Here is a 21,275-nt window from a genome sequence, read left to right on the forward strand (position 1 = left end):
GGTTGGATTCAAGTCCTGGCCCTAACACTTAACTAACTCAGGTACCTTGAGCAAGCAACCTCATTTCTCTATGCCTGTTTTTTCTTCTGAAAAGCAGAAATAGTACTACCCACTTCATATGATTACCGTGGGGCTTAAAGGCATTAATACACAGCTTTTATAATCAACAATACTGCATCTAGTATGCTCACAATTAAATATTCACACACATCTTTACTACATCAAAAAAAAAATTCTTTAAAGGGAATTTCCATGTCAGAAGGTATGCCAATTTTTAAAGCTGCTGAATCTACCAAATTACAGTGTGGTTTAAAGCCCTTCATTAAATAGCCTTCTCACTTAATACTCATTTCTCTTTATCCAGGAAGGCAAAAACTATTATCAAGTTAACCAGCTTGTTTCACTCAATTAGCTTTTTGTTCTTCCACCTGTAAACCTCGGCATATTTAATAAAACCTCAAAGTTTATAGGTAACTTGAAGACACCTAGCTCAAATTCTCCTTCAGTACGATTCCTCTACTCTAGAATCCCCAACTTGTCAGTGAACAGGAACAGCCTACCACCCAAAACAACTCATTCTATTTTCACAATTTTGAGGAAATTTATCTTGAAAGAGAATTGAAATCTGCTTCTTTTAAACTTCCACCCACTGACCCTAGTTCCTTCTGGTCAAGTCAAATCTGATCCTTCTGCATGACAGAACTCCAAATCCTTAAAAGTGGCTGTTACTTCTTAAAAGAAGCTCCTCTTCTTTAGGTCAAACATCCCATTTTTTCAACTTTTTCTCGTTTCCATTTCTCTCATGATCAAGGTCCTCGTTTATGCTCTACAGATAAGTGATTTTGACACTTAGGTGTCTACCACCTTGGAAATGAGAAAAATTAAGGTCCGTTCCTACCCTACTTAAGTTTGGGCCTCTGTGTGGTTTTTTATTAGCTCTCCAGATGATTCTGATAAAGTCTGAGAATGAATACAAGGTCTCACTTATGATAGTATGCTACCCAAAAAGCCAACACAATACCCCAAATATAACTAGTACACAGTAAAGTGGGGCTAACACCTTGCTCTGTCAATAAGCTGTTCTACCAACTTCAGAATTATTCACAGATGGGTGTGTTGGCTGACGCCTGTAATCCCAACACTTGGGAGGCCAAGGTGGGAGGATCACTTGAGTCCAGAAGTTTGAGACCAGCCTGGGCAACATAGTGAGATCTCGTCTCTACAAAAAATTAAAAAATTAGCCAGACATGTTGGCAGGTACCTGTAGTCCCAACTACTCAGGAGGCTGAGGCAGAGGCAGGATCGCTCGAGCCTGAAAGGTGGAGCTTGCAGTGAAGTATAATCGCACCACTGCACTAAGCCCGGGTAACAGAGAAAGCAAGACCCTGTCAAAGAAAGAAGAGGTGCAAAGGGGAAAACAGGGAGGGAAGGAGAAAGAGGGAGAGGGACAGAGGGAGAAGGAGAGAGGAAAGAGGGAGGGAGGGAGGGAGGCAGACAGAAAGGTGCACTAGCCCACCAACAACTGAACTGACAGCTGATTGCACCAAAGCATCTTCTCTGTATAGAGCACTGTGATGTCAACACTGAGAAAAAACACAGGCCCTAATACTGATCTCATCTAGTGCTAGATTTACCTTCTAGAAAGCATGATGGAACAAACATCTTCAGAAAACTATAATACTAATTGTAGCTATCCCAATGTAGGCACATCAGAACTATAGAAACATTGTGATTACTAGCTGGAAACCATACTAGTTGTTGGGGAGGAGAGGGGAGCAGAGGGATGACACTAAGGAAACTAAGTTGCTCTCAACTTCAAGATTTTGTGTGGGTTTGTTTTTCAACGTTTGCAAAGTCAGAAGAGATGGAGGCCATCAGTGAGTTTATCTGAACTCAGGCTACTTGCAAACAGAGACTGGGTAACTGCCTCGTGCACCCTCAAAAATAAATTCATGATGCAAAACTTCATGTAATTTCTGAATTTCTGAATTCCTCATGATGTGCACTTTACCTGTTACCTGTTAATATTTCTGGTACTGAGGGGCAAAAGAAAAAAGTAAAAAAAAAATTCATGGTACAGGAGATGTGGTCCATTACAATGACACAATGTTAGGGGAAAAACACACTAAAACCAAGCATACTTTTTTTTTTTTTTTTTTGAGACAGAGTTTCGCTCTTGTTGCCCAAGCTGGAATGCAATGGCGCTATCTTGGCTTATTGCAACCTTTGCCTCTCTGGCTCAAGCGATTCTCCTGCCTCAGCCTCCCGAGTAGCTGGGATTACAGGCGCGCACCACCACGCCCAGCTAATGTTTTGTATTTTTAGTAGAAATGGGGTTTCACCGCGTTAGCCAGGCTGGTCTCAAACTCTTGACCTCAGGTGATCGGCCCGCCTCCGCCTCCCCAAGTGCTGGGACTGCAGGCGTGAGCCACTGTGCCTGGCCAAACCAAGTGAACTTAACCAAGATCCAATCTATTTTCGTTTGAACAGCAAACATTAAAAGTACACCTGGTATTTTCTAACAATTACACGAAGAATGACCAGATGCTTCCTGTTGATGGAACAGTAGAGAACTATAGACTGACAGATTCAGACTACAGTTCACAGAAACAACTGGAAACAAACTTAGCTTCCTTTCAAAGCCATTAAAATACGGCCTTAAATTTTTATGCATTCATCAATTAAGTATAATTGTCTCCCAATAAGTATAATTGTCTCCCAACCTAGAAAACCCAGAATGATTCAGAGAGACAAAGAACTCTAAGGATATGTCTCTGCAAACTGTTCGTTTCACCAAAGGATTCACTGCAGAATTAATTTTCTGTAAAATCTGTACCTCCTATAATTTTCAACATGTTCTATCTTTAAAGATAACATTTACACAAGTGTTGATAGCATATGTGGAATTCACGTGTTACTTGTGTAAATCATTATAAATATGTAATAGAATTAAATGTTTTAATCACTTAAGAATATCTTCGAATGTTCCTGAGTCTCCGAGATCATAGGCAGATTATGCAGTCTTCATCTGTGATTTTGTTTAGGCACCTAAATTCCAACTTTTAAAAAAGTTAGAGCCCAGTAAAAAAAGTATAGGAATCAATCTTATTCAGTCTTGTTAAAATGTGTCTTGCATAACATCTTGATTTGACTTGTATGGTGAAAGCACGGTAAGAATGACACATTTCTGTTTTTTGGTGTTTTTTTTTTTAAAAGTATGAGTGTACAGTGGAGTGTTCCAGAGGTTACATGCTGTGCTAACCACAACAGTCTGACGTAGATCTGAGAATCTTCTATTAAACCAGGCATTAAAAAGATTTGCAAAAATGCAAGATGTCACTCTTTATCATCTATGTTAACATGTAATGGATTTATTTTTTGTTTTTGGAAAAAAAATAACCAAGAGAAAAGAAAATAAAGTCATCTTTAGTTTCCTTAAATTCAAAGTCTGAGCCTGAAAATGGAAGTATCAAAGCTGATGGTTATACGTCAGTGAGAAAAAAATTTAAACCAAGCTGGGTGGGTCTTTACATGAGATAAACTATCTACATGAAAGAATGACCACTAACTTCTGCATAATAAATGAGAGTGGATCTTTTAATTCTGAGATGGCAATGTACTTTACAAGGACCATTTACAGACTACATCAAACCTTTTTCTAGATAAAAAACGTACTTCAGTAACTTGCCTGAATTGAGAGAGCAAAACAGTCCGGAGAGAAAACTTAAAATGTTTCCACATTATCAAGCCCCCTTCAGAAGCACTGTGGTCTCGGCCCCTCCTTTGAACAGATGTCCGCTCGCCACAGTCCAATCAGGTTTAAAGCAAGAGTATTTGTACTGAAAACAAGCTTAAAGTGGGAAGACACACACAAAGCAGGCCTGTATCATTCCTTTGGTTTCAGTTTTCACGATGCACCCTTGAGGCTAGGCACGCTGATTCAACACACTTGGAGAGCTTCACCGAAACACACTAAACACACAGTGATGAACTGTGCCCTGGCAGAGATGACCTGGCAAAATTCTCAACTTCTTCCCTGAGGCAGTGCACCCGCAGTTCTCGGCGGCGAAGTCTTTGGGGCAGAAGTCCCGAGCCGTCAGAACGGCAGGCTTCTCCCCCTCAGGACTCCAGTCCCCGCGGCCAAGGCTGTCGCTGCGGGGGCCCCGCGCGGGACTGGCCAGGCTCTTCCATTAACCCTGTCTGGTCCAGCCGATCCCGCCGCGACCCGAGCGCCTCTCGGCCCCGCAGCACAGGGCGCCCAGGACCCGCCACCCTCGCCGCCCGTTCCCCTCTCCGGAGAGCCCGGCGGGGCCGTCAGGCTGCCGAGACAAAGGGTACCGCGGCGCCAGAGGCCGAGGCCCAGCCGCGCCTGCCTTCCTCCTTCTCCCGCCCACTGCCAACCTCCAGTCGCCCGCAGAACCTCCGCTGCCTCGGCGCGACCCCATCGCCACCCCGGGGCTGCCGCTCGGGACCGGCACGCCGGGTAGCCGCGAGGAGGCCGCGGCATGCTAGGGCCGAGGAGGGGGCGGCGGCCGCCACCATGTCTGCCCGCCCCTCCCAGAAGCGGGGTGCCCAGCGGACAAAGCGCAGCGGCGGCGCGGGCGCCCAGGCCGACCCCGCCGACCCCCGCGGAATAAGCGGGGCCAGGAGCCCCGGAAACCCGGCGCCTTAATGCAATAAACAGGAAATCGCGGGGATGATCTGGGTTCCGGGGGAAGTGGAATTATTTTTTACCAGCGAAGAGATCAACTTCCACATCCGGTGGTAACAGGGCCCTACACAGACCCGCACTGACCTGGAAAAGCTTCGGGAGCGGCGACGGGAAGGCAGCAGGAGGTGGTGCGGGGACCCGAGGCGCCTCGTACCCGGCCGGGCTGACGCGGCCCCGCTACACACAAAGCGCTTCAGCTGCACAGGGCGCTATTTTCCGAAAATGCCGCGTCTGGTCGGCGCCCAAAATCCCCACCGAAAAGTCCCCCGTGCTGCGCGCGGAGGGACACATGGTATGCGAGTGAGTCAGGTTCCCAGCATCCCTCCCGGACCCGGCCCTCTTCAGCTCATCGCCCGAGGATTTTCCGCCTCTGCGCTCGTCGGCAGATCTTGCTACTACCCGCTCCCTAGCTGTGTTCCCGCGGGGAGAGAGGGGAAAGAGGGTCTGATTTTTTAACGAAGGGAAAGAAAATATGCCATTTCTAGCGCTTCAGCCACACAAAGAAAGCGGCGGAATGATCCGCTCTCGGCGACCGCAAGTCCCGGCTCGCCCGGCGCCTGCGCGGCAGCGGGGGTGGGAGCTGCGGACGGCCATGTGCGCGGCGGAGAGGCCGGGTGGCCACCGAACCTTCCCGCCTGTTCTGCGGTGGGTAGGAGTTTGGAAACTAATGTTCCTGTGCTAACCTTCGTGTCTCTGTGACATGACTGTTGAAAGACGGAGAGTGCGGAATCTTTGGAGTTTAAGCTTGCCAACTGTGCGGCCTAGCAGAATCCTGGGAGACGGAAGGACAGCCAAGAGGCTAGGATTTACCTTTAAGTGTCCCTAGATTCAACTAGGCAGACTGGGACGGGAGACGCTGTGAAGGTACCAGGGAAGGAACGAGTGAGGTTCCTTTTCCACTTTTTCATAAACTCAACAGTCAGGTTCATGACGAAGATATACATATTTCTGTAGATTTTTTCCCCAACATTCTAATTATGCCTCATGTTTCGTAGATCCTAGTAACTGTTTGGATTACTGCCACCTCAGAGGTAGAGATCTGTTTTTCCGTGGCTGGAATGTCAAAAATTTTGTTGTATTTTATTAAGAAAGTAGCAAAAGTTTGGAGATTTGCAAAGTTAAAAAAAAAACATTATGAACTTAATCTAGATGTGATTTGCTAAGGAACTTAATATATTGATATGTTTTTCACAGGGGCGTCTGGGCATGGCTTTCCCAACCTAGTAACTGCAACTTCTAGCATCCTACATGTAGGACTTGGGAATATGTGAGACAGCGCCAAGAATTTAATCCAGGAGAATTGACAAGCTTAAATGAAATCCATATTGCCCACTGATTTTGTGCAGCTTCAGATAAGTAATCTTTCTCCACTTAGCCTTTTGTAACAATTGATGTAATAAAGGTTTGTAGTCTTTGCGTAATTTATTAAAGCATTGTGCCTAAAATAGAAAAAAAGCATAGGAACCATAGGCTGTGTTTTCTTTTGATTTAATATTTTCATTTCTTCAGTTAATAGAAATTTGTCAAAATTCTGATGTTTTTCTGTAGCATTATTTGAATGAGCATTGTTTATTTGAGTGAACATTCAGCTAATTGTTACAGAATCGTTGCCCCCATTAATCTTAGGCTGTAGAATGTAGACAAGTAAATAGGCATCATCAGTATGATGAGAGTGAAGCTACTTAATACTGTGGAATCAAATAAAGGAGGAATCCCTTACTAAACCAAGAGGGAGGAATAAAATGGAATGGGACTAGAGAAGCAATTAGCTTTAATAAGGGTATTATGGAAGACTTTCTAGATGAGAAGCAGTAAGTACAGATGTTTGGAGGCAAACACTAGAGAGATTGTTGGGTAAAGAAGACAATGCTGGAGGTCTACTTGTGAAGGCCTTGAATGCTATGTGCAGAAGTCAGCTTCTGAGAACCAGGAGGAAGATATTGAAAGATTTTAAGTAGAAGAATCATAGGATTGAATTCATTTTAGACAGATCACTGTTACACAAAAATTTGAGGCAAACAGAAGAGTTTGGAGTAAACAGTAGGCTGTGAGCCAGTAATGACTTGGACTGAGTTGGTGGCAGGTAGGTGTGAAGAAAATAAAGTGGTTATTGGGAGATTTGGTTAACTGAAAATGACTGAGGGAGATAGATGTCAGGTGACTCCCAAGTGAGTTGGTGGAGCAGCTAGGAGGATAGTAATGTCTTCACTGAGATTAGAAACAAAATAAGAGAATATATGTTAGGGAAGGAAGAAGTCTCTGTTTTGACCATGTAAAATTTGAAGTGCATGTGAGCCAACCAGTCATATATGTGTAGTCTGCAATTAGATATTCATTCAACACTGTTGGAAGAGCACCTACTCTGTGCCTGGTACTGTTCTACACACTGAAATAGGTAAAGCAGCAGCAAAACAAATGGTTCCTACTCCTGTTTTTAGAGGGAAACAGCATATAAACAAGTTTTAAAAATAAGAGGAGAGAGAATATCCCATAAATTCGTGAAGAAGGCTGGGTGCAGTGGCTCATGCCAGTAATCCCAGCAGTTTGGGAGGCCGAGGTGGGTGGATCTCCTGAGTTCAGGAGTTAAAGAGCAGCCTGGCCAACATGGCAAAACCCCGTCTCTACTGAAAAAAATTAGCCGGGCACGGTGGCACGCTCCTGTAATTCCAGCTACTCCGGAGGCTGAGGCAGGAGAATAGCTTGAACCCAGGACATGGAGGCTGCAGTGAGCCGAGATTGCGCCACTGCACTCCAGCCTGGGCGACTGAACGAGACTCCGTCTCAAAAAAAAAAGAGTTTGTGAGGAAAATTAAAAACTGATTGGATAAAGTGTTACTCTGGGGAAAAGAGAGCAAACTTTGGTGGTTGGTTGATCAGAGATGGCCTCACTGAGAAGGTATTAGAAAGGACAAGAACAGTGTGAGACCAAAGGGAATAGCTGGGCAAAGGCCCTAAGGTGAAAAGTTTGTTGTGTTTAGGGAATAGCAAGGTCAGTGTATCCGAAATCTAGTGACCAAAAGAAGGAATGATAGGAGGTGAAGTCTTCAGCCTCAATAAGAAGGTGAAGTGCACTGGAAGCCATTGAAGGATTTAAGAAATGGAGTATCTGGCCGGGCGCGGTGGCTCATGCCTGTAATCCCAGCACTTTGGGAGGCCGAGGTGGGAGGATCAAGAGGTCAGGAGATGGAGACCATCCTGGCTAACACGGTGAAACCCCGTCTCTATTCAAAATAAAAATTTTTTTTTAAATTAGCCGGGCGTGGTGGCGGGCACCTGTAGTCCCAGCTACTCGGGAGGCTGAGGCAGGATAATGGCGTGAACCCAGGAGGCAGGGCTTGCAGTGAGCCAAGATCGTGCCACTGCACTCCAGCCTGGGCGACAGAGCGAGACTCCATCTCAAAAAAAAAAAAAAAAAAAGAAATGGAGTATCATGGACTAGGATAGTAGCAGTAGAGATGAGGGAAGTGGATGGATCCAAAAAGCTAACCTATCTTGCTTACCAATTAAATGAGGAAAGGGAGGAATCAATAGTGATGCCTAGGTTTGGGGCATGTTGTCTAGGTGGAATTAATTTTAATTACGCTTTTTATTTAACCTAGCATATCCAAATATTATTTCACATGTGATCAACATAAAAAATTACTAAATATTAAAGATATTTTACATTATCTTTCTCATAACTAAGCATTTCAAATCTGGTGTGTATTTTATACTTATAGCATATCTCAGTACTTGATTTCGTAAAATTTCCAGCTGAAAAAATAGATTCACATACCCAAGTCGTTCCAAGCATACTTAAAAGTTTTACGGTAATCGAATCGTGTATATTTTTAAATTTTATTTTAAATTAAAGTTAGGATTATGAATTCAGTTCCTAAATTAGCCCCATTTCACTTCTGCATTTCAAGTGGGACAAGTTATTACCATATTGGACAATGCAGTCTAGTGAAGTAGAGGATAGTAGAAAGTCAGACTTAAAAAGTTGTTTAGAACCAGCTCTGGAAGGCCTTGGATGTCAGATTAAAGGACTGAGATTTTACCCTTGAGTCAGGCAGAATAATGGATGGTTTTTGAACTAAGGAGTGACACAAGGTTGTGCTTATGACTAGAAAGAGGCCACTAGGTGGCCAGCTGGTGAGTCAGGACACCCTTCAGTTGCTTTGACTTCAGCCCTGTGGATTCAAAGTCTGATTTTTGTCAGCGCTCTAGAGCAGTCTCACCAAAAGTGTGGTCCACAAGGCAGTGCCAGTCTGTAAGCCCTTTGTTACACATCCATGTCAAGGCATTTACAGAAAGTAAGAATTTAGAAACTTATAGCAATTTAACAGACTAATTTTATTTCTGTGGGTCTAATAAAAATTTGAGGGATTGTACTTTGCATATTCTTTATTTCCCTTTTTTTGTTTGTTTTTTGTGTTCGAGATGGGAGTCTTGCTCTGTCGCCAGGCTGGAGTGCAGTGGTGCGGTCTCGGCTCACTGCAACCTCTGCCTCCTGGGTTCAAGCGATTCTCCTGCCTCAGCCTCCCAAATAGCTGGGATTACAGGTGTGCGCCACCACATTCAGCGAATTTTTGTATTTTCAGTAGAGACGGGGTTTCACCATGTTGGTCAGGATGGTCTTCATCGCCTGACCTTGTGATCCGCCTGCCTCAGCCTCCCAAAGTGCTGGGATTACAGGCGTAAGCCACCGTGCCCGGCCCTTTTTTCCTTTTTAGTTTATTTTTTTCTTTTTTGAGACAGAGTTTCGCTCTTATTGCCCAGGCTGGAGTGCAATGGTGCGATCTTGGCTCACCGCAACCTCCGCCTCCCGAGTTGAAGCGATACTCCTACCTCGGCCTCCCAAGTAGCTGGGATTACAAGCATGCACCACCATACCCTGCTAATTTTGTATTTTAAGTAGAGACGGGTTTCTCCATGTTGGTCAGGCTGGTCTCGAACTCCCAACCTCAGGTGATCTACCTGCCTTGGCCTCCCAAAGTGCTGGGATTACAGGTGTGAGCCACTGTACCCGGCCGTTTTTTTCTTTTTCTAATAATTTTTATCATATTACATAAAAGTACCTATGGTCTCACAGATGAAGGGAGTCAGAAGAACCAAACTCCCAGAAGACATATAAATCTAAATGCCTTTTTTACTTTAGAGTGAAAACTGTAATAGCTAAATTATAGTGGACATCTGCTCATTTTCTCCCTCCATGTAGACATGGAAAGCTACATGGAAATAACCGAGTTTATAGTAGCTACCATATATTAAACGTTTCCTGTATGCCAGCCACTGTGCAAAGCATATTATATATATTGTCTCATTTAATCCTCACAAGTCTGTAAAATAAGTATTGTTTGCCCCATTTTTCCAATGAAGAAACCGAGGCTAAAATAGGTTGAATAACTTACCTAAATTCACCATCCTCAAAGGTGTTAAAGACAGGATTCCAGTACAGGTCTCTCATTTCCTTCATGATTAGGAATACTACTTTGAAATGAGAGACCTGTACTGTATCTGTTAATTCCAAATTCCCTGGCATAAAGACTCAGTACATTGTTTAAAGAGAATGCATGAAGTTAACTGCATTACCTTTTGGAGGGTTCATTTGTGAATTTGGGGCCAAAGTAAGGGGAGTTACTGGTATTCTAATAGCATCAAACAAATGAATTCATTTCATCTTTTGGGGAGGTGGAGGGAATAAGGTCTCACCTTGTCGCCCATGCAGGCTGGAAGGCCGTGATATGATCTCAGCTCACTGCAGCCTCAACCTGGGCTCAAGCGATCCTCCCACCTCAGCCTCCTGAGTAGCTGGGACTACAGGTGCACACCACCACGCCCAGCTCATTTTTGTATGTTTTGTAGAGACTGTGTTTTGCCACGTTGCCCAGGCTATTCTCAAACTCCTGGGCTCAAGTGATCCTCCCACCTCAGCCTCCCAAAGTGCTGGGATTACAGGTGTAATCCACCACACCCAGCCAGATGCATTCATGTCTACAATAGAAATACATCTCTTTGCTGCTATCTTGAATTTGTAGACTCCCACAAATCAATAAAAAAGAAGACATCCAATAAAAAAATGGGTAGAGGCCAGGCAGTGGCTAACACCTGTAATCCAAGCACTTTAGGAGGCCCAGGCAGGCAGATCACTTGAGGTCAGAAGTTCGAGACCAGCCTGGCCAACATGACAAAACCCTGTCTCTACTAAAAATATAAAAATTAGCCAGACGTAGTGGCACGTACCTGTAATCACAACTACTCGGGAGGCTGAGACAGGAGAATTGCTTGAACCCAGGAGGCAGAAGTTGCAGTGAGCCAAGATCGTGCCACTGCACTCCAGCCTGGGCGACAGAGCAAGACTCCATCTCAAAAAAAAAAAAAAAAAGGTAGAAACTTAAACAGTCACCTCACAAAAAAGGGTATCTAAATATTAGTTTCTTAAAAAATATAAAAGGGGCGTGTAGATGGCCGATAAACATGTAAAAGATAACTAATTTAATCATTAGAGAAATGCAAATTAAAACCTAAATGAGATTTTAATCTCACATCCAACAGAATGGCTAAAATGGAAAACCCAGAAAATGCCAGATGTTGGTCAAGAGTTGGAGTAACTGAAACTACACGGCTGCTGGAAATGTATATTGCTATAACCACTTTGGAAAATGGGAAGTTCAACAAACAGGCAAACCAATCTAGATTTAGGGATATATGTTTAGGTAGTAAAAGTATAAAGAAAAGAAATAGTTAGCTTTGCAGGGAGTAGTGCTTGGGAGGTAATAGGTGCTTCTGGAGTGCTGTTGATGTTCTGTTCCTAAGTAGGGTGCTATGGCTTGAGTTTGGTTTACCTGACCCTACCAAGTCTCATGTTAAAATTTCATCCCCAGTGTTGGAGGTGAGGCCTGGTGGGAAGGGTTGTGGGAGTGGATTTCTCATGAGTGGCTTCGTATTCTGTAAGGAGTGAGTTCATTAAGAGACTGGCACCTCCTCTCTCCTTTCTCTCGCCATGTGATCTCTGCATATGTCATCTGTCTGCCTTCCACCATGAGCAGCCTGAAGCCCTCACTGGAAGCAGATACTGCTACCATGCTTCCTGTACAGCCTGCAAAACCGTGAGCCAAATAAGCCGAACATTCTAAGACACTGGGATTACATGAGTGTTAGCACTCTATGACTTAATGAGAAGTAGGTTTTTTGGAGAAAAATGTACTTTCAGTATGTATATTATATATTTCATGGTTATTTTTAAAACTCGTGAGCAATGCTGGATACACACTACCAACTATTACTTCCCTGACTGAGCCAATTTTTCTGTAAATGCATCACAAATGTGAAAGATAAGGTAGGCCTGAATTCTGGGGAATGACAATGGTGAAGGAAAGGCGAGACAGGTGCAAAAGACACTGCAGAACTCAGGCTCAAAATCTCATCCTTAACTCCTTCCCTCATCCCACCATGTTGAATCAGATGTCAATAGCAATTTTATATGGCATTTTTTAAGCTTGCAAAAAGTTATAAACAGAAAATGTTCATTTTATCACTCCATCACAGACGAAAAACATGAAATTAGAGTAGATAGAACATAGACTGAAAACCAGTGAACTTATAAAAAAAAATCCCATGATGTGGACAAAAAAAAAGAACTTGTGGCTCCTCACTCCAACTCCTGTGACTCTCTCACCTTACCCCCACTGCCTTCAAGTTTTTTGTAGAAAGAGAAATTTTGTATGGATTGAGTTTAAGATGATGCCAGAATATCAAGGTAGAATTATTAAACACACAAAAGCTAAGGTTTGGTACTCTGAAAAAAGGTCAGAATTGGTGATAGAAAATTAGAAGTTACCCATCCATAGAAGGGTAATAAAGCCATGAGAGTGAAGGAAACCAGTGAGAGAGAATATTGAGAAAAGTACTGAAGGACAGAGAAGGAGAAGCGAAGGAGGAAAGCAAATCAGCATTTATTGAGCATCTGTTAAACTGTATGCCAGCTGCTCTACATTTACTATCTCATTTATTCCTTTCCATTTCCAAGGTAGCCAATTTTAGCCTCATTTGATAGACTGGCTTTGTAGACTCAAAAAGCAGTAAAAAGAACCAGCATTCAAAACCAGCTTGACTCCAGTTTATTCTGTGTACTACACCATTCCTGGAGAGGCTAAGTGTGTGTTACAGAAGACCATGGGGAGAATTTAGCTCAAGTAAAGATAAGCCCTGGGAAAAGACCATTGGATTTTTGTGTTTTTTGACTAAGGGGTTCCCATAACATAGCAGCACCTGCACTCCTGTCTTAACGCTTCTGTGAATGTGGGTAATCCAGAGAAATGTAAAACGCCTGTCAATAAGGGGGGAAAAAGTCAAGATAGTAAATGTAAAAATTAGTATAATGAAAACAAACCAGTTATTAAATTCTATCTAGATACTCTTGCCAACCAAGCACTTCGAATCTCAAGGCTTGAATGAAGAATAGCTTTTTTTTTTTCTCTGAGACACGGTCTTACTCTGTTGCCCAAGCTGGCGTGCAGTGGCAAGATCTCAGCTCACTGCAGCCTGGATTTCCCATGCTCAGGTGATTCTCCCACCTCAGCCTCCTTAGCAGCTAGAACTACAAGCGCAGCCACCATGCCTGGCTAATTCTGTGTATTTCTGGTAGAGATGGGGTTTTGCCATGTTGCCCAGGCTAGTCTTGAACTCCTGAGCTCAAGCGAGACACCCACCTTGACCTCCCAAAGTGTTGGGATTACAGACATTAGCCACCACGCCTGGCCTGTAAACAGGAATAACTTTCTTGCTGTGTGATTCAATGTTATTTACTGCTTTGTTCATGTACTGCCTATGTTGATTATCACCAGTGGTATGGATCCTGCACATTGGGAAACACTGCAGTGTTATTTAATTTTGTTCAGTGTGTTTACAGTGCAGTTTTAGTCACCTGAAATTCTAAGAGAAAAGATCAATATGGTTTTGCCAATCAAAGGTCATTAATACTTGGAATGAAAGATAACTTCTCCTGGTGATGAACACATGCCTTTTGAAAAGCATCAGTATCTCCTTAAAATGTATAAACTACTGTAATCAATGAGGAAGACTTTTTCCTATCAGATTTATTAAACTCATTTACCATACAAATAGCATTATAACATTAAAGAAAATTTTTTTAAAATTCTGTACCATAAAACAATTACTGGTTCCTTCCTACCTGTTTTTAGGTTTGCAGATGAATAATGTGTGGATTTTTGGCAGACACACTGCTGAAAATTTTTCACTTCGTTGGGTGAGCATCTCACCCTATCTCCATTTGTCTCCCTGCTCTGAGTTCTAGAGAAGACCACCAATAAGCAAGTGAAATTCTTTGGCCAAGTCACTGATATCAGAATTCTCCAGAGGCACCAAGAACTTTGATTTCCAGAAATTGTTTAGGCACAGCCACTCATTCAACCTTATATTTTGTATCTCAGAGTTAAGGTTGCATTTGGGCTACCTAGCCTGTAGACTCTATTTTAAGACAAGCAGGCATTTAATAGTTGTTGGTTGGTTGATTAGAGCTTCTAGCCAATTTTTAAAAATTATTTGAATAGATAAGGCATTCACTGGTTCAAAAAAAATTTTTTAATCATCACTTCCACCCATCCAGTTATCAGTACTGAAGTAACCTCTACTTTTTGTTTCTTGCATATTCTTTATTTTTTTTTTTTTTTTTTTGAGACATAGTCTCGATCTGTCGCCCAGGCTGGGGTGCAGTGGCGTGATATTGGGTCACTGCAACCTCCGCCTCCCGAGTTCAAGCAATTCTCCTGCCTCAGCCTCCCATGTAGCTGGGACTACAGGCGCATGCTACCACGCCCGGCTAATTTTTATATTTTTAGTAGAGACGGGGTTTCACCATGTTGGCCAGGCTGGTCTTGAACTCCTGACCTCAGGTGATCGCTTGCCTCGGCCTCCCAAAGTGGAGTTACAGGCATGAATCACAGTGCCCAGCCTCTTGTATATTTTTCCACATACACATTTTTTCATACATACATATGTGAGAATAAATGTTCTTATTCCCCCTCCCCCATTTTTATGTAAGAGAAAATACCGTACAAACCCTTCTGCACATTGGACTTGAGATGGCTTTTCCATCTCAGTGCAAAAAGGTGACATTTTTTCTTAACCACTGCACATTATTTAGTTATGACCCAGTTTAGGGACATTGAGTTTCTTTTGTACTCTAGTGCTTGAATGATTATCCTTAGATGTACATCTTTCCTTGTATATTTAAATATGTCTCATCTCAGTTTCCACAGGTGGAATTGCTCTGCAAAAAGGCATATATGTATTTTTAATTTGCCCTCTATGTACCAAATGTTTTCACCCCAGCATTGCTGATGGATTAGGGTGCTGCCAAGTTTTTAGATTTTTACCTACCAGCTTTTGAAGGGCAGATTATTTCAAGTCTTAATTAATATTTTCAGGAACAATAACAATATCATTTGGTTAAATTGAGAGAAATGGGGTTCAGTTGACAGAATTTGTTCAGGATATAGAATTTTTCTGCTGCTGCTCCTGCAGCTACACACCTACAACTAGTAAAAACATGGTTGCTTAGGTTGTCAAATGACCAGCAAACCTGGAGAGGAACCTGGAATGACTATAAACAGCTCCACCCACACTTTTTTTGGGCAAATGTGCAAGCTTAGTAGAATCTAAAAGGATCCTTCAGCCTTTGTTTGAGTTGCAGAAAATTAACATGGTAAGGAGGAAAAAATCACTAATTTTTTTAAAAAGTTCCCTGATACAGGAACTGAAAATGATTTTTGACCAACCTGGGCAATAGAGCAAAATCCCATCTCTACAAAAAAATACAAAAATTAGTCGGGCATGGTGGTGCTGCCTGTAGTGATGGCTACTCATCCTGAGGTGGGAGGATTGCTTGAGGCCAGGAGGTTGAGGCTGCAGTGAGCCAGGATCACACCACTGCACCAGCCTGGGCTACAGAGTAAGACTCAAGAAAAAAAAAAGATGTTTAATTAATCTTGCTTCAGTGCTGAGGTGGTACAGGGAGGGAGAAAGGGATATTGGGCTATGAATTCCATCTAAACTGGGGATTTTTATCAGGGTGTGAAGAAAGATTTTCAGGAATAATTATCTGAGTTACTTGGAGTAAAAGTAGCAGGAGGAGGAAAAGAGATATGGCCTGTGGGTCTCTGACTTGCCAAACTTTTTATTCATTTTACAAATCATGATTTTTAGAGCATCTTAATCTTTGAGGCCCAGCTGCTTGGAAGTTGCATAATCTCTATACTTCAGTTCCCCCCTATGAAATGGGGAATATGATAGAATCTACCTTGTATTTGAGAGGACTAAATAAATATAAAGTGCTTAGAAAAGTAAGGACTGAAATACTAGTAATAATTATTTTGACACGTTTAAGTAATCAGTATTATCTGGAAAACTGTGCTAATAGTGCCTGATCTACACAAATTTAAGTGACAATACCCCTTTTTTGAGTCAGAGTCTCACTACGTTACCCAGGCTGGAGTACAGTGGTACGATCTCTGCTCAGTGCAGCCTCCGCCTCCTGGGTTCCAGAGATTCTCCAGCCTCAGCCTCCCAAGTAGCTGGGATTACAGGCGCCTACCACCACACCTGGCTAATTTTTGTATTTTTAGTAGAGATGGGGTTTTACCATGTTGGCCAGGCTGGCCTCAAACTCCGGACTTCAAGTGATCACCTGCCTCAGCCTTCTAAAGTGCTAGGATTATAGGCTTGAGCCACTGCAGCCACCACTCTGTATATCTCTTTTGAAAGTCATAAGCAATATCTTTGGAAAAAACACTTAAGGTTATTTATTTAGAGGTAGTGTCTCTCTGTGCCCCAGCTGGAGTACAGTGGCACAGTATCACAGCTTGCTGCAGCATCAAATTCCTAGGCTCAAGCCATCCTTCCACCGGACGTGTTGGCGTGCACCTCCTGAGTAGCTGGGACTACAGTTGTGCTCTACCACACCGGGCTAATTTTTGTATTTTTTAGTAGAGACAGGGTTTTGCCATGTTAGACAGGCTGGTCTGGAACACCTGACCTCCGGTGATCTGCCCACCTCAGTCTCCCAAAGGGCTGGGATTAAAGGCATGAGCCACCGCACTCAGCCACTTAAGTCTTTTAAAAAATCAATTAATTTCTAAATGGTTTTGGACTTTTGACTCCTTATAAGTGTTAAGATATTTTGGTATCACTTTTTTCCTTCCAAAAAAAAAAACCAACTAGGTGATATCTATTCCTCAGTCAAAGTTAATTAAAACTATTTTGGATCCCAGCACTTTGGGAAGCCAAAGGCAGGCAGATCACCTGAGGTCAGGAGTTCAAGACCAGCCTGGCCAACATGGTGAAACCCTGTTTCTACTAAAAATACAAAAATTAGCCGAGCATGGTGGCAGGCGCCTGTAATCCCAGCTACTCAGGAGGCTGAGGCAGGAGAATTGCTTGAACCCGGGAGGCGGAGTTTGCAGTGAGTCAAGATAGTGCCATCGCACTCCAGCCTGGACAACAGAGCGAGACTCCATCTAAAAAAAAAAAACTCAGTTTTTGGTTTTGAAAATGTCATGATACCTGTTGAGATAACTGCTGAATAGATGGGTAATACACAGTCTAGGGCATGGTATCAAAAGAACTTGTCACTGTACATATCGGAAATGGTAAAAATATGTTTTGCCGTTTTCACGAATTCATTCATTTTTCATGTTTCACGAATTCATTCTTTTAAAAAAAAAAAAGATCCTGCTAATTCTCTGTTTCTCTTGCTTTTCTCCTTTATGACTAAGTTTTCCTCATTATGGGTTACCCCACATTACTGCTTACGAAGACATCTCTTTAGTCAGAAAACAGTAGCTTGGTTCAGCTCTAGCTTCATTGTTAAGCTCATAGGTAAATCTGGCAAATGGCTAGAAACAGTCACATGTTTGCTTGTCCTTAATGCTCTCACCTTTTCCCAGCTATTTGGATGTATATACTTTTGTTTACTTTGTAGTGTACCAACTTAATATATGTTATAGACTAAATGTTTATGTCCTCCCAAACTTCATATTTTGGAAGCCAGACATGGTAACTCACACCTGTAAGCCTAACACTTTGGGAGGCCTAGGTGGGAGGATTGCTTGAGTCCGGGAGTTCAGAACCAGCCTGGACAACATAGTGAGACCCCGTCTCTACAAAAAAAAAATTTTTTTTAATTAGCCAGGTGTGGTGGCATACACCTGTAGTCCCAGCTACTCAGGAGGCTTGCCTGAGCCCAGAAGTTTGAGACTGCAGTGAGCCATGATATTGCCAGCCTGGGTGACAGAGCAAGACCTTGTCTCAAGAAAAAAAAAAAAATTGCCAATTGCAATGGCTCACGCCTGTAATCCCAGCACTAGGAGGCCGAGGTGGGTGAATCACCTGAGGTCAGGAGTTTTGAGACCAGCCTGGCCAACGTGGCAAAACCTCGTCTCTACTAAAACTGCAAAAATTACCGGGACGTGTTGGTGAGCACCTGTAATCCCTGCTACTCGGGAGGCTGAGGCAAGAGAATCTCTTGAACCCAGGGGGTGGAGGTTGCACTGAGCCGAGATCATGCCATTGTACTTCACCTGGGCAACAAGAGGGAAACTCTCCAAAAAAAAAATTTGGAGGGCTGGGCACGGTGGCTCACACCTGAAATCCCAGCACTTTGGGAGGCCAAGGCGGGTGGATCACAAAGTCAGGAGTTCAAGACCAGCCTGGCCAACATAGTGAAACCCTGTCTCTACTAAAAATACAAAAATTAGCCAGGCATGGTGGCACACGCCTGTAGTCCCAGCTACTGGGGAGGCTGAGGCAGGAGAATTGCTTTGAACCCGGGAGGCAGAGGATGTGAGCTGAGATCGCGTCAGTACACTCCAGCCTGGGCAACAATGCGAGATTGCATCTCAAAAAAATAAATAAATATTTGGAGTCCCATAATAAATAAATATTTGGAGTCCAATGTGATAGTGTCTGGAGATGGGGCCTTTGGAGGTAATATGGGTTAGATAGGTCATGACGGTAGGGCCCTCATTATGGGATTAGTGGCGTTATAAGAAGAAGAGAGAAATCTTCCTCCTCAAGAGCAGAGGAAAAGCCATATAAGAATACAGTGAGACGGCCACTTCCAAACCAGAAAGGGAGCCCCCACCAGGAACCAAATTGGCTGGCACCTTGATCTTGGACTTCCCATGCTCCAGAACTGTGAGAAATAAATTTCTATTATTTAAGCCCATGGTAGTTTTATGGCATCCTAAGCTAAGACAACGTGTCTCTAGTTTCCCACAGATTCATAAAGGTCCATACAAAAATGTTATAACTGTTAATAGTGTCCTGTCCTTGAATTTAACAGCAACCAACATATTGTTTGCATAGTTCTTGCACCATTTGGAAACAGTGACCTTTAGGTGTTGCAGGTAACTATTGGGAAATCCTTCACTTTGTTTAACATTTCCATATTTTGATTTGCATCTTGGGAGTTGCTTGGAATTTGGGATCCTCTTCTGTCTCGAGTTGAAATCAGAGGCTGCTTGCCGGGCAAGGTGGCTCACGCCTGTAATCCCAGCACTTTGGGAGGCCCAGGCAGACAGATCACCAGATGTCGGGAGTTAGAAACCAGCCTGGCCAACATGGCGAAACCCCGTCTCTACTAAAAATACAAAAATTAGTCGGGCGTGCTGGTGCATGCCTGTAATCCTAGCTGCTTGGGTGCTGAGTCAGGAGAATTGCTTGAACCCGGGAGGTGGAGGTTGCAGTGAGCCAAGATCGTGCCACTGCACTCCAGCCGGGGCAACAGAGCAAGACTCTGCCTCAAAAAAAAGAAAAAAGAAATCAGAGGCTGGGCATAGTGGCTCATGCCTATAAGCCCAGCACTTTGGGAGGCCAAGGCAGGTGGATCACTTGAGGCCAGGAGTTCAAGACCAGCCTGGGCAACATGGCGAAAGCCTATCTCTACTAGAGATACAAAAGATTAGCTGGACGTGATGGTGTGTGCCTGTAATCCCAGCTACTCAAGAGGCTGAGGCACAAGAGAATTGCTTGAACACAGGAGGTGGAGGTTGCAGTGAGCCAAGATCACGCCACTGCACTCCAACCTGGGGCAACAGAGTGAGACTGTCTCAAAAAAAAAAAAAAAAAAGAAATCAGAGATAATATAAATGCAGGTGTAAACTCATACACTTAATGGGCTATAAGTTTTGGAACTGGCTGTGATGACAAAAGTAATAATGGGCTGTAAGTGGTATTAAATGTGGGATTAACTGGATATTTAATGATACCAAGGAATCATTAATTTTGTTTGGCTATGATGTTTTATTATTAGAATGATGTTATGATTAAATTTTATTTTTGTCTGGATACAGTGGCTCACACCTGTAATCCCAGCGCTTTGGGAGGCCGAGGCAGATGGATCACTTGAGGCCAGGAGTTCCAGACCAGCCTGGCCAACACGGCGAAACCCCATCTCTACTAAAAATACAAAAAATTAGCCAGGCCTGGTGGTGCACGCTTGTAATCCCAGGTACTTGGGAAGCTAAGGCAGGAGGATCACTTGAACCCAGGGGAGGCTGCAGTGAGCTGAGATCGTGCCACTGCACTCCAGCTTGGGCAACAGAGCAAGACTCCATCTTAAAAAGAAGAAAGAAAGAACTTCTATTTTTTAAATGTTTTTTCCTTTCATTGAACTCCATTTATAGCCTTTCCATTCAGAGCATAAAGATTAAATTTTAAAACAAGGCTTGGCACCCTGGCTTATGCCTGTAATCCCAGCACTTTGTGAGGCCAAGGTGGGCGGATCACCTGAGCTCAGAAGATTGAGTCCAGCCTGGCTAACATGGTGAAACCCCGTCTCTAAAATAGTACACAGTCCTAGAGCAGTGGTGTGCACCTGTAGTCCTAGCTACCTGGGAGGCTGAACCAGGAGAATTGCTTGAGCCTGGGAGGCAGAGGTTGCAGTGAGCCAAGATCGCACCATTGCACTCCAGCCTGGGTGACAGAGAGAGACCCTGTGCCCCTCAAAAAAATGTTTTTTTTAAACAAGAATCTCTCAGGCATACTGAAATGTTGAAGAGGAAATTATATTAATATCTGGGACTTGTTTCCAAATTTGGAATTGGGGCAGGGTGTAAATTGTTGGCAATATCAAAGAAACGAGGAGTTGGAATGATAATTGTAGAAGCTGCATGATAGATACACATTCTTTATACTTCTGTATATGTTGAAATTTTTTATCAAATTATAATTGTGTAATGACTAATTATGCTTTCATTGTCTATTCTGTGTGGTTATGTTACTTGCTGAAATTAATACATAAAGAGTCTTCAACTTAAATGACTTATCAAGCATAAATATTAAAATACTGGATGTTACTACACATTTGACTCCACTTATGCATTTATTCATCAACTATTAAATGCTTTCATGTAGGTTTCTCATTTAATCTCTGCAAGGTAGGTGTTACCCCTGGTTTTACAAATGAGAAAATGTAGATTCAAGATAAGTAATATGCAGGTCAAGAATAGCAAAATCGGTCGGGTGCGGTACCTCACGCCTGTAATCCCAACACTTTGAGAGG

General features: G+C 43.1%; 1 protein-coding gene and 1 long non-coding RNA gene across 11 annotated transcripts in view; one reads left to right on the top strand and one right to left on the bottom strand.

Moving 5' to 3' along the window:
• Positions 1–5,259, bottom strand: part of GABPB1 (GA binding protein transcription factor subunit beta 1) — an 80,211-nt gene extending 74,952 nt beyond the window's left edge. For 4 of the 10 annotated variants that reach the window (XM_009429107.5, XM_001168421.7, XM_009429106.5 and 1 more), the window contains exon 1: positions 4,796–5,259. The gene's annotated coding sequence lies outside the window, so the exon portion shown is untranslated. The remainder of the gene's footprint in view (positions 1–4,795) is intronic. The other 6 variants (XM_016928210.4, XM_016928209.4, XM_009429104.5 and 3 more) reach the window with 3 other exon arrangements.
• Positions 5,260–10,447: 5,188 nt separating this feature from the next.
• On the top strand, positions 10,448–21,074 carry LOC134808450 (uncharacterized). The gene is made up of 2 exons (XR_010151384.1): positions 10,448–11,875; positions 20,065–21,074. It is a non-coding gene; the product is annotated as an uncharacterized LOC134808450 (long non-coding RNA).
• Positions 21,075–21,275: the final 201 nt, after the last annotated feature.

This window comes from Pan troglodytes, chromosome 16 (genome assembly GCF_028858775.2).
Source record: "Pan troglodytes isolate AG18354 chromosome 16, NHGRI_mPanTro3-v2.0_pri, whole genome shotgun sequence".
NCBI classification, from domain to species: Eukaryota; Metazoa; Chordata; class Mammalia; order Primates; family Hominidae; genus Pan; species Pan troglodytes.